General features: G+C 47.2%; 1 long non-coding RNA gene across 1 annotated transcript; it reads right to left on the bottom strand.

The window, feature by feature from the left end:
• Positions 1–1,057: 1,057 nt before the first annotated feature.
• LOC126993004 (uncharacterized) lies at positions 1,058–6,655 on the bottom strand. The gene is made up of 3 exons (XR_007747242.1): positions 6,247–6,655; positions 5,465–5,576; positions 1,058–1,382 (listed from the first exon to the last, which is right to left on the bottom strand). It is a non-coding gene; the product is annotated as an uncharacterized LOC126993004 (long non-coding RNA).
• Positions 6,656–12,540: the final 5,885 nt, after the last annotated feature.

The following is a 12,540-nucleotide window of genomic DNA, read 5'->3' as shown; positions in this document are numbered from 1 at the left end:
ACTCGATGGGAAATATTGGCCGTGAAAACCAGACGGATCAGGGACGGGTACGTAGTTATGTTAGTGGAGCGGATATAGCATGCTTCCGCTATGGCATAGTGACCAGTAACCCGTTGATAAGTGGTACCCAACGGGCAGATGACCGATACATAGAATGACTGAGGGAAATAAAAATAATGCAGACCCTGAAAGTTCTTATGGAAACCAGGCGTTGGTGGTAGCTGCTTGTAGGGGCACAGGGAAAGAGCGTCAGACGCGTTCACGCGGGTGAGGGCGATCTCGCATACCCCTCCCCGAACTGGAAGGAAGGCAAAGAGAGACGCAGAGCAATAGAATCGCCTGAAGACTGTCTCCTTGTAATACTGCAAGAGTGAGTAGCTACCCGTTGAATACAGAGCGAAATCCTTCGCGATTAGAACAAGAGACGGGGACGTGTCCAGGGCCAACACACTGTCCTTTGCAGAAAAAGGGAACGGGACAATTTCGTGTGCCTCAAACACGTCCGCCGTCTGAAACGGAACATGGGTGAGGCTGGACTCAATCAAGTAAAATATTGACCCGCGTCCGGGTGAATAAAGGTGTTAGGCTATCATTTTGATACCTGATCTGGACAGTCGTCCTCAAATCGTGTAGAGGGAACAAGGCAGGTGTGACTCTACCGTGCGCTGCGTCAACCACGTTGCTAATAACCTGCTGATTTGCCGTTGCGACGGAGTTAATGACGTTTTCCAATACATGCAAGGCCTGATCTAGGAGGAGAAACTGATTCACCTGGTCGATCTGTTTGACAACTATGTTGATAACCTCTACCATCTTATTTGTCTGCTCTAGCAGTACCGCAATGTTAGTATGCAATTGCGCAAGTTTCCTACAATTGGCGTTGATCACCCTGCGATTTCGAGCAGCAAAGGAAAGTACATGAGCGTAGTGGTCCCGCAAATCGCGAACGTCCCCGTCGGTCGCCGTACCGAAGAGGAACTTTGAGGCGGACCCAACGATGTTGAGCAACCCCTCTTTACCCGAGTGAACTGGTGAGAACTATAATCCATGTTTACCTCATCAACCTTTCCCCGTAAGAACAGAATCCTATCCTCCAGTAGTTGAAAAAGAGTCAGAGAGTTGGTACTAGAAGGTGCCTTTGATTCCCTAGTCTTGGTAGCCCGTATGGCGTCTGCCATGCCGAGTAGTTTTTCTGAGACTATCCTGAGTGTGTCCGTGGTGTTGGTCAAGGAAGTATATGGATATTTTACGAGGAGCACATCTTCTATGAGGAAGACCTCTCCTATGTGTGCCGTGAGGGCACCAGGCTTCAGGTGGATGGGTGTTGTTGCAAGCAGGGAGCCGAGGGACAACAAGATGGTCAGAAAACGCAACATCATGATCTGAAAGCGGTGGGAATGAAGTATTTAAACCCGTGGTCTCAAGTTATAGCTATGGGTGTTGGGATTATCTTGTTGAACATTTGACTCTGAGGGGGAAGTACCAATATCAAGGTCCAAAGGTGAGGGAATTACTTTCAGACGATCACTGTGAACTTCTAGACTGACTCCACTATTCGACTCGAGAACCTCGAACCGATTACCCCTGACATTCCGAACAACTCGGTAAGGACCCACAAATTTAGCCCCCAGTTTCGAACTCCTTACAGCTTGCTTAATCATGACTGTGTCACCCTCTTTGAAATTCACCGGGACGGCCTGTTTGTGTTGTTTTGACATCATTTCAACCTTCGTAGCTTTTAACGTACACCTAACTTCTGAGTGTATCTTGGAAAACATATGCATCTGCTGTTGTGCGTACCTATCAATGTTGTAGAGAGGTTGCTGTGGGGTTGTTAGGAAGTCGTACGGAAGACGTTTCTCCACCCCATACAAGATGTAGTAGGGAGACTTCCCTGTAGAGTCGTTTACCGACGTATTTATGGAAGCGGCTATATGCGATAGCCAATCCTCCCAATTATCGTGGAGATCGTTCACGATAGGCCTGAGGACCTGTAACATTTTCCTTTTAGCCCTCTCCGCCAACCCATTAGCAGCTGGGTGGTAAGCTGTGATGAAGGATTGCGTGATGTTAAACTGAGCGCATATTTCGCTCAATACTGAGTTCCTAAACTCGGTGCCATTGTCACTCAAAAGAATTCGAGGAGACGAATGTGGACACAACACGTGAGTCACGAGGGCATGAGCCACGCGTGTGGCTGTCTTGTCCTTGAGAGGCGCTAGAACTAGAAACCTAGAGAACTGGTCGACGTACACCAATAAGTAGCGCGAGCCATGTTGGCTCTGGGGGAGCAGTAATAAGTCTATATTAACAACATCCCATGGCGCCTCTGGTACTGGGTATTGCAACATAGGTGCTGGCCCTTTGACGGATCCCTTGTGCTTAGCACAAACGACGCAATGTGCGACATGTTTTTCTACATCAACCCGTAATGTGGGCCAGTAGAATTTTCGTCTGGTGACAGATAGCGTCTTGTCTCTTCCTGGGTGACCCGCAATGGGTGTGTCATGGACCAGCTTAAAGCGTCACGGGGACGTATTTGTCTGGGATGACCAGTTGTTCTAAAGGTACCGGTTTGGTTGGCCATGACCTACAAAGGAGGTTGTCCTCTGATAGGAAGAATTGTGAAAAGGGAACTGGCAATTCAGGAAGGTTTGATTGGGCGTAAATTAATCCCTTCCACACAGGGTGGTCTCGCTGAGCAGTGTGTAGCTCAGGTGAAGTGAAGTTGTGGATGACCTCTGGGGTGGTAATCGCGCCTATCGGAATATTCCGAGATAAGGCATCTGCGACCACATTTGTTTTCCGGTGATGTATTTTATCTCCGGATTATATGTTGATCGTTAAGAACCATCTTGCCAGACGACCGTGTAGGTTTTTTCCCTTGAAAAGATCAGTTATGGCCGCGTGGTCCGTATACACCACAATTTTGTACCCCATCACTATGTCTCGAAAATGCTTCAGAGCCCACACAATGGCAAGAGCCTTTAGGTGGGTAACAGAATAGTTCTTTTCCGGAGCTGTAAGTACTCGACTGGCGAACGCTATCACATGCTTTTTTGCCGGACTTATCTGTTTGCATCAGAGCGGCTCCTACTCCACTAGCCGAAGCGTCGGTAAAAAGCTGAAAGGGGTCCTTGAAATCCGGAAAGACAAGGACCGGCGCCTGTGTAAGCGCTTTCTTTAAATCCTCAAAACTCGTTTGTTGAGCTGGGAGCCACTGAAATGGTACGTCTTTCTTTAAAAGATGGGTTAGGGGACTCGCGCGAGCTGCGAAGTCCTTAATGAAAGGCCTGTAATAACCTGCGACACCCAAGAAAGACCGTACCCTGTCCGAAGACGTAGGCTGAGGGAACTCGGCAATAGCCTTTATTTTGTCGTCCACTGTATGGATGCCGAATTCGTCCACGACATGCCCCAAGAACTTGATCCGAGGCTTTAAAAATTCACATTTGGTGATTTTGAGCTTTAATCCGACCTCTTGAAGTCTGTGTAGGACTGCTTTTAGTGTTTCCATGTGTGCATGCACGTCTTTACTTGCTATGATGATGTCGTCTAAATACACATAGACAGAGTTGCCCAGCAAGTCACCAAAAATACTGTTCATTGTCCTTTGGAAAGTCAAGGGAGCTCCTTTGAGCCCGAACGGCATCCTCGTCCACTCATAGTGGCCATGAGGCGTGCTGAAAGCCGTTATTTCACGTGACTCGGGGGCCATGGGCAGTTGCCAGTAGCCACTGACCAGATCAAGACTCGTAAAGACTTTATTTCCTCTACCGAGACACATCAGAAGATCTCTAAGAACGGGAAGCGGAAAATGATCATCCACGGTCGCGGTGTTCACACGCCGGAAATCAATCACAGGACGATAAGAGCCGTCTTTCTTTGGAACCAGGAACAAGGGCGAATTCCACGTTTAATTCTATTCTTTGATGACACCTGTTTCTAACATTTCATAGATAAGTTGTTGCACCCCCTCCCTCTGACTGTGGGGGAGCTTGTACGCATTGATATATACAGGATTTGTATTGGGTTTTAACTTAATGTGGTGTTCAGCACACTGCGTAACTCCAAGCGGCTCGCCTGGTAGAGCAAGCGCCCCCCGATAATGTTCCAGAAGCTGGACTAAGGTTGGCTTAATTTCGGAATAGTGTGCAACTTTTAGGAACGCCTCTAAATTAGCTGTGTCTTGTTCGGGAGAAGCCTGACACGCCGAGGTTATGCCTGAGACTTGGGCTGAAAAGTATTCAGCTGGTTCCGGGGCGACATTTCTCCCATACACTAGACACTGGCATAATCGAACACCGTGTTTTAAGGATAGAGGGGATCCAGACGTGTTTATTACCAATGCCTCTGCAAAACCTCCCTCCTGGACTGTTGCAAAAGTTACCTCCACCGTCACGCGGTGTACGTGAGGAACTCCGTCGATACACATCACTGCCCGCCGGAGGGCGTTAGGCAAACGGTTTTAACAAGTTTTGCAGCACGATCCGGAACTATATGAGGACCTTCTACGACTGCCGTTACTGTCCGCCACAAGTCTGCAATGGTTTCGTGTGGTTTGACCGTAGAGGGACACTTGGGCGGTGGCAGCCCCTGAGTCTGTGGTGGGTTGGTCATTTTCCACCTCTGAGGGTGAGATTACAGTTGACAGAGGTGATGGATTGACCATCCCCTGTATGCGTTGGCCTTGATACACGATCGCGTTGTTTTCAGGGTTTATGGTTATGTGCAGGTTTTTCATGGCGTTTAATCCTAAGATCCCATCCACAGGTAAAGCAAACCTGCTAGAGACATAAAAGAAATCTCGAAAGGGACATACTTTTTCATGTAAGCTGACTGTTAGCGGTACTCGCCCAAGGATTCCCAAAGTGGTGCCCGTCACGCCTACCACAGTCAGGCCGTTCTCTTGGAGCGGCCAAATTTTCCCCACTCGCTTGTCGTGTCAGTGACCTGTAAGCGGAGTCGGATATGACATTGACTGTGGCACCTGAGTCAACCGCTAAGGTGAGTGAAGTGTTGCCCACCTTGCAAGGGAGGGCAATTATGCTTGTCCGTCCCAAGGCGGCAATGACGGAGTCAAGTTGCTCCCAATTAGTATTTTCCTTAAGGGACACTTGGATGTACGCCTCGGGGCTGTCACGAAGTCATTTATTTTTATTCTGAGAAGAGGAGTGTGGTTTACTGTCCGCTGAGGACTTGTACCTCTGTTCCTCCTTGGCCTTTTGTATTGCAGAACAACTGTCTGAATCATGAAAACAATTCCCATGGATATGGCAGAAGGCAGGCTTCCGCTGATGGTTTGGCCTAGGGTTCCTGTGTGATGAATGATGCCCGCCCCTGTAACCTCCTGACCTCCTATCTGAGCCCCGTCTCGAATGTGTTGATTCCCTACGTTTCGCGAAACAAGAATGTTCAGAATGTCCTGATTGTTTGCAAAAACTACAGGTGAGAGAGACCTTACTTTGAGCCTGTAATACTGCGGCTGGTGCGAGGGGATGCTGGTGAGGGTGTCCTTGAACCTTGAGTGGGTTGTAAGTATGCAGACGAACCCGGGGGTGAACGAATTCTGCGGCCTGTAATTGATAAATAATGAGTGCCTGAACATAAGATTACCTTAGTAAATTCACCGGTTGTGGTATCGTGTTCCAGTCCCTCTTCACTTGAAGGACGAGCCAACTGGTTAAAGGTGTCGCCGAGTTTAGCGAGTGTCTTTGTTCATACTATGGTGTAAATCATTTACAAAATAGGAGCATATGTTGATAGCTGTAAATATGAACCAATAAACGGAACGTGTAGGAATGAATAGTTTGCATTGAAAACCCTAAAAAGTAAGAAAGAATGGCTAGCAAGGTGCCTGTATAGACGTAATAGAAGTTAAGGCTATAATGGAATGCCCTAATGATATGGGTATATATAGAAAGAATAACTATATAAACAAAGTGGTATGTTAAGTGAGTATACCATTGAAGCTCACGTTTTCTCTCGAGCGGTGAAAAGAAAACGGAGGCAGGGCACACTGATGAAGATTAAATTTGATCAGGGAACTCACACTATACTCAATAGACTCGCTAGCAAACAATAAGAAAGAATCAATATCGTATGCGAATGAACGTTACTCTCACAATTATGACTGAAGAACAGTGTTAGGAACACAGAAATAAAAAAAACCGTGCCTCTGCACGGATAATAATGAAAATGAGCCGAGTCGGCAAATTTGGACAAGAATGGAATATCCACATATACCAAGATTAATCAGCAGATGTAGTGGAGAGGGCGACGGCCTGTGATGCCCTGGGTGACGTGCAGTCGTTGTAGGCGCGTCAGGAAACCTCGGCCGCGGCCACAGCGGCGGTGAGAGGTGAGGGATGGGCTGACATCGGAGGACTCGCAATGGAGGTTGAAAAACTGCTGACCCAGCAAAATGAGCGGCCGCGGTGCGCGGCTGGGAGCTGGTACACTGCCGCCAGACGTATGATGGCCGCGTCGTCCTTGTTATAGTAAGAGATGGGCGGCGGTGGCAGACAAGACGACTTGGGTGTGTAACCTCTTGAGAAGACGCCTTGCAAGAAACGGTAGTGGGAACAGCTTGCAGTCACCGGGAGATGTCCGCGGGTACCCTTGCTGACTGTTTGCCGGAAGAGGTTTGGGCCGATGCTCCCGGCAGCTTAGGTGGTGCCGCCAGCTGTGTAGCGAGGTGCATGCAGGGTGTCCCAAAGGTCAGCGGGCCGTGCCTCCTCGTTGCAGGTGTGAATACCTCTGCCGTATCGTGGAGTGGCTTGCAGGGTACGTAGCAGTGCTGGCTTGAAGCGGGGGAGCGGCTTGTAGATTGTGGCCCTCGCTATCGGCTGCGTAGGCCTGTGGGTGTGCTCGGGGCTTGTAGGCTTGACGCCTGTAGAGTTGCTTGAAGCTGGTGTGCTCGAGGCTTGTAGGCTGTAGAGCCTGTAGGCTTGTAGCTGGTGTGCTCGAGGCTTGTAGGCTGGACGCCTGTAGAGTTGCTTATAGCTGGTGTGCTCGAGGCTTGTAGATGGCGCCTTGTGAGTTGCACGTAGGTGGCGACTTGTGAGATGCTTGTAGCTGGCGGCGTGTGAGTTGCACGTAGGTGGCGACTTGTGAGATGCTTGTAGCTGGCGCCATGTGAGTTGCACGTAGGTGGCGACTTGGGAGATGCTTGTAGCTGGCGCCTTGTGAGTTGCACGTAGGTGGCGACTTGGGAGATGCTTGTAGCTGGCGCCTTGTGAGTTGCACGTAGGTGGCGACTTGGGAGATGCTTGTAGCTGGCGCCTTGTGAGTTGCACGTAGGTGGCGACTTGTGAGATGCTTGTAGCTGGCGCCTTGTGAGTTGCACGTAGGTGGCGACTTGGGAGATGCTTGTAGCTGGCGCCTTGTGAGTTGCACGTAGGTGGCGACTTGTGAGATGCTTGTAGCTGGCGCCTTGTGAGTTGCACGTAGGTGGCGACTTGTGAGATGCTTGTAGCTGGCGCCTTGTGAGTTGCACGTAGGTGGGCGCTGTGTGAGATGCTTGTAGCTGGCGCCTTGTGAGTTGCACGTAGGTGGGCGCCTTGTGAGATGCCGCGGACGGCTGGTGCGTTGCCGCGGACAGCAGGTGCGTTGCCGCGGACGGCTGGTGCGTTGCCGCGGACGGCAGGTGCGTTGACTCCTTCTTCCCTTGTACGCCTGTCCCCGGAGTTTTGTTGGTGAGTTCTCGTGGCTTGGAGGAGAACGAGGTAGCGAAGGCACAGGCGCGGGGTGACCGCTGCCAACCAAATGTAACGGGCTTGTCGGGGGGCGTTTAAAGGGTGTTGATTAAGACTTTAGCTTCCTTAAGGCGAATTATATTCGTAGCCTTTATGTACAAGAAGCGACGAAGCGAGAGCGACTGTCGTTGTGTGTCAGTCGGACTCTCGTGAAGGAGTCGCGAGTTACAGGTTGGAAAATAATTGTTACAATTGGTCACGTATGTCAAGGTGACCTCCACGCACCATCGGAGTGCTAAGTATACAAAACTGAGACGGTAAACACTGACGGACGACATTCTTATAAGGTGGCGTGATCTATCTGTCGTGGGGTTTTTCCATTGACAATTGTATGCCTAATTCGTGGTGATATTAAATAATAATAATACATTGATATCCTACTATAACAAGAGTAACAAAAATGATTCCTAGGTTGAGAAATTTGTCATATGAACATAGGCTTAAAGAAGTAAATTTATTCAGCCTATCAAAACGAAGAATGCGAGGCGATCTAATAGAAGTGTTTAAAATGTTCAAAGGATTCAGTGATATTAATGCGGAAGATTACTTTACAATTGATCGCTCAAATAGAACAAGAAGAAATCACAATTTGAAGATAAGTGGTAAAAGATTATCGTCGCACGAAGCTAAACACTTCTTCATCAATCGAGTTGTTAATGTTTGGAACTCTCTACCTTGTGATGTCGTTGATAGTACAACAGTTACGGCCTTCAAGAATAGATTGGACAAGTGTTTTGAATCCAACCAGCAACTAAGATATTACTCATTGTCGTAATAACGTTAAGTTCTTTCGAATACTGGTGTCCTTGTCCGCTTTTATCGCCCGGTTAGTGGTAGCAGTAATGGTAGTTCTTTCCTCTTTCCTACATAAATTCCATGCAGTTTTTCCATGCTGCATGGTTCTTTTTCCTTTCCTGCCAGCTTTGGCTGGAGGGATGGGGGGGTGGGGAGGAGCCTTCGCCTTTGCTGTCCTTCATCTTCCACCTTTGATTAGATAGTTAGTGTAGCTTGTCACAAACAACCTCGTAAGGACCAGCAGGTCTGCTGTTGTTTGTTATTTCTTTGTGTTCCTTTGTACTGATAGTCTTCTACCTCTCAAATTCCGCCGCCATGTTGCCTCCTTTTCTATCTTCTATCGATATTTTCACGCTCACTGCTCTTCTGAACTTGCTAACTGCATGCCTTCCACCTTTTATGCGGCCCCGCCACACACGACTTTCTACTCATGCTCATCCCACTGTCCAAAGCCCTTATGCAAGAGTTAACGAGCATCTTCACTCTTTTATCCCTCACGCTGGTAATTTCTGGAACGATCTTCCTTCATCTGTATTTCCTCCTGCCTACGGCTTGAACTCATTCAAGAGGAAGGTATCAGGACACCTCTTCTCACGTAACTAACTGCTCTTTCGCAAACCTCTTCTGAGTCTTTACAGGAGCAGCGAGTAGCGAGCTTTTTTTTGGGTTTCCTTTATGGTACTTTAGGAGAGGATGTTTGAGACGCAGATATAACTGGCAAAAACAGGCTTAGGTGCCAAATGTGGATGATTACGGCACTCGTAGGAGCAACTTTGGGGTAGACTTCGCTAAAACATAAACAGGCACTGGTAGCGAGGCTGTAATAGGTGTCGTCATGTTGCACCGCCTCTCACTAAATTACAGGCTCACGGATGTGTTACGAGTGGGGTCCCACAAGGTTCGGTATTAGGTCCACTTTTGTTTATTATTTATATCAATGACTTAGATACAGGAATTAGTAGTGATGTTAGTAAATTTGCAGATGATACCAAGATCGGTAGAGTAATTGAGTCGGATCAGGACGCTAGTATTCTCCAAGGTGAACTCAACAGATTGTATGACTGGGCGGATAAATGGAGTTCAATGTAGGGAAGTGCAGTATTCTAAGTGTAGGTAGGAACAACCCCTCACATAACTATTGCTTAAATGACACTCTCATAAGTAGGTCTGGGTGCGAGAGGGATTTAGGGGTCTTAGTGAGCTCTGATCTCCGTCCAAGGGCACAATGCATTCAAGCTAGAAATCGAGTTAATAGGGTACTGGGATTTATTTCAAGGAGCGTAAGCAACAGAAGCCCCGAAGTCTTCCTCAAACTCTATCTAGCATTAGTTAGACCTCATCTTGACTATGCGGTTCAGTTCTGGTCACCTTACTATAGAATGGATATCAAAATGTTAGAATCGGTGCAGAGGAGGATGACTAAGATGATTCAGGGGTTGAAAAACTTGCCATACGAGGGAAGACTCAAACAGTTAAACTTGCATTCTCTAGAAAGGCGAAGAGTACGTGGAGACATGATCGAGGTTTATAAATGGATGAAGGGCTTTAATAAGGGAGACATTCATAAGGTTTTGTTGGTAAGAGAACCGGGTAGGACACGAAGTAATGGGTTTAAACTGGATAAATCCAGATTCAACAGGGACATAGGCAAAAATTGGTTTACTAACAGGGTGGTGGATAAGTGGAATAGGCTTAGCAGTCATGTGGTGAGTGCCAATACAATTGTCACTTTCAAAAATAGACTAAAGTTCATGGACAGCGATATTAGGTGGGGTTAGATACACGGGAGCCTAGGGTCAAAGGAGCTGCCTTGTACAGGCCTACCGGCCTCTTGTAGACTCCTGCGTTCTTATGTTCTTATGTTATGTTCTCACTCATCAGGGGGTGCTTAGCGGGATTTTTTGTCTCATTATTACTTTTTTTGCCCTTGAGCTGCCTCCTTTGCTGTAGAAAAGAAAATGACATCGATGTAACATTTAACTATGACTTACCAGTAACCATCAGTTCAACCGGCAATATCTCTCTCTCTCTCTCTCTCTCTCTCTCTCTCTCTCTCTCTCTCTCTCTCTCTCTCTCTCTCTCTCTCTCTCTCTCTCTCTCTCTCTCTCTCTCTCTCTCTCTCTCTCTCTCCGCGTTCGGGTGTGCGGGCGAGCACACAAAAAGCAGAAAGACTTGAAAAGGAAAATAAGTAATGATCAAAGTGAAAGAAAAAAACAGCTGGAGGAAGAAGAAAAAGGAGACACAAAAGCCAAGCAGATGCAAAGGAAGAGAGAGAAAGGGGAATAATATAATATTTTGAAAGAAAAGGAACATTAATGAATATAATTAAAAAAATTATAATGGGGATGATATTGCTACTACTACTTCTACTACAACTACTACTACTACTAATATTACTACTACTACTACTACTACTACTACTACTACAACTACTACTAATATTTCTTCTACCAGCAGCGCCACTACCATATAAAGCCTAATCACACAAAAAAGGTCTAGACTAATATTTCAACTGCCGGAGGAATCTTTAAGGCGAGCAAGTTCTTCAAAGCTTCTAAGACACCTCGAAACACGCCGAGTAAAGCCTCGAGCCGCGGGGTGTGTCGGGGCGGCTTTCTCTCTCTGTCGCAAAATCTCTCCCTCACAACGTACATTTGAATGCTGATATTTCACTATTCAAATGTCTTTCTTGGGTATCCCTCACGCCCGCATTTTCCTCCTCCTCCTCCTCCTCCTACTCCTCCTCCTCCTCCACCGAATAAACGAATTTCACTGGAAAAGAGACGCTTACGCGAGAATATGAATCTTCAAGTATTTGAAGAACTTCAGTAACGTCGACCACTCCATTTTTTTTGTTACAAACCATCCCATGAACTAGAAACAACGGTTTATCCAGTCAAGTGAAGCGAGGCAATACAGACATTGCTAGGCATTTCTTTTCAAACCAAATCATGAGTCAATGGAACAACCTCCCTGCTGAAGTCTTAAATTCAGAAACCATCAACTTCTTTGAAAAATCGCATCTACCGCTACTTCGCGAATCAAGCGTAAACAGAACGTGCGCACCAAAGTGCTCTGATCTGCTCTGGAGGCACCAAGTGACTGTCGAACAGATCACAGTACTGGAGAGGGCGGCCTCGTAATGAGCCAATAGGCTTCATCTTGGCTTGATCTGCTCTGGAGGCACCAAGTGACTGTCGAACAGATTACAGTACTGGAGAGGGCGGCCTCGTAGTGAGTCAATAGGCTTCATCTTGGCTTGATCTGCTCTGGAGGCACCAAGTGACTGTCGAACAGATCACAGTACTGGAGAGGGCGGCCTCGTAGTGAGCCAATAGGCTTCATCTTGGCCGCCTTTCAATGGGTCCTTGTTTCCTCCTCCTCGTCCTCGTCCTCGTCCGTGTTCTTCTCATAAGTTCGACCTGTCCTTCAATACCTCTTCCTTTACTCAGGTTTCTACATCATCGACTCCTCCTCCTCCTCCTCCTCTTCAGGCAAAGCGTAGATATGAAGAAAATATTGCAGCCAACTGTAAAAATAATCCGAAATCCTTCTTCAGTTACATAAACAACAGAAAGGCGATCAGAAGTGGAATTGGACCTTTAACAAACAGCGACGGTGCACTAGTGACTGACAGCCAACACGTTGCAAACCTATTAAATAATTACTTTTCCTCGGTGTTTAATAATAACAGTCCTCCCACCACCACCACCAACACCAGTACTAATGTAAATCCCGAGCATGCATTGTCTAACTTTGAAATAAAACCCGATGAAGTCCTTAAAGCCCTCAAATCACTTAAAACAAATAAAAGTCCTGGACCTGATAAAGTATATCCAACTCTGCTGAAAGAAACAAAGAGCGAAATACTCTCCTCCCTCACAACCGTATTCAATATGTCCTTGCGACAAGGCATTGTCCCTTCAGATTGGAAAAAGGCTAACGTGACACCGATTTTTAAGAAAGGAGACAAAAAAGTACCAGGTAA

The sequence above is a fragment of the Eriocheir sinensis genome, unplaced genomic scaffold (assembly GCF_024679095.1).
Source record: "Eriocheir sinensis breed Jianghai 21 unplaced genomic scaffold, ASM2467909v1 Scaffold54, whole genome shotgun sequence".
Taxonomy (NCBI): domain Eukaryota; kingdom Metazoa; phylum Arthropoda; class Malacostraca; order Decapoda; family Varunidae; genus Eriocheir; species Eriocheir sinensis.
The sequence above is the reverse complement of the archived record's forward strand: the minus strand, read 5'-3'. Positions and strand labels throughout refer to the sequence as shown.